Raw genomic sequence first — 1,347 nt, forward strand, 5'->3', positions numbered from 1 at the left:
GGTGGGGTGGGGTGGGGTGTTGAGGGGGTGTTGGACACAGATCTGCTGTTCGCCCTGGGAGGATATAAGGGAATTGAACAGCCCCCGCTGAGTGTTGTTTTTCCTACTGCATAGTGATGTGTTGTGCACACGATTGCGATACACTCAGAGCCTCCTCCTCCTCTGCTGCTGGTGTAAAGTCTGAGTTATGGAGCCTGATGAGATGCTGAGTGCCTCCGCGAACAGAGACCAGAGATCCAGCCAGGACACAGATGGACAGCAAGGACAGTCACTCACCTAATTACCATTTTTGACTTGCAAATGTAGTTCGCCAAGTGGTAAATATAACCAGGGAATACGGATTTTCCTGGAAGCTTTAATGTGTCAAACTTGGCAGTAATAACAGAAGAGTCTGAAACACAGACGCCTCACATTCACCACACATCTCCGAAAGTAAATGAACTCTATTTTAATGCAGCCACACTATTTTACACTCAATGGCAGCGGTTCCCATCCTTTTCCAACTCACGGCCCACTCACCCCACCCATCTCACAAATGCTGGCGGCACACATTCGTAAGTACGGGAAACATGTAGGAATACATTTTTCTTTGTTTTTTGATGGAGGAGAGATCATTTGTAGATTCACCGTCTGTCTGTTGACTCTATGTCCTTTTAATTCTTCCTGTTGCTAAGCAGCTATCCATTTTGATTATCTAGCTTTTGCCATGGATGTCATCTTTTAGTGCACATTCAGACTGATATAGCAAACAAGAATATGATGTTGTCCAATGGTGACAACATAATTGGCTTATCACAGTGAAAGGTCTAAAGACGTGAAGAAAAAAAAACAATGAAAGGAGTTTTTATACACTTTTTATGTTTTAAAGGCTCAATTTATTTTAAAGGTTTTAAAGGTCCATATGGTATGAAGGTAGATGCACATGTGTTGTTTGATTATAAAGCAGGTCTAGGTTCTATATTAATACTGTGAAAGTATCAAAGCCCCAGTCCACAGAGAAATGCACACAGCCTGTATTCAGAAACTGAGCCTTAAAACCAGCCGTCAGGACTTCTGGAACTTTGTGATGTCACAACAAAGCAGTCACCACCCCAAGCCCCGCCCACCTGGACCCACCATCCAACCTTGCAGGATTTGGTGAAATACGCTATATTGTTATTGGATCCCTCAGAAAACAGTCAGCCAATCAGAAGAGAGGCTCAGAGCCTCCTCTATTCTAATTGGCTCGCCGACCTGTTGTTACTAGAGCTCCAGAGAGAAGCCTGAGAGAGGAGATGTAGAACTACACTGAGATGGTTTTTGGGACTTAAAATCACAAATATATCTTCCTATGGATCAACACTCTAA

Source organism: Seriola lalandi, unplaced genomic scaffold (genome assembly GCF_002814215.2).
Source record: "Seriola lalandi dorsalis isolate HSWRI2012SDOR001 ecotype SW California unplaced genomic scaffold, Sedor1 jcf7180002054687, whole genome shotgun sequence".
NCBI lineage: Eukaryota > Metazoa > Chordata > Actinopteri > Carangiformes > Carangidae > Seriola > Seriola lalandi.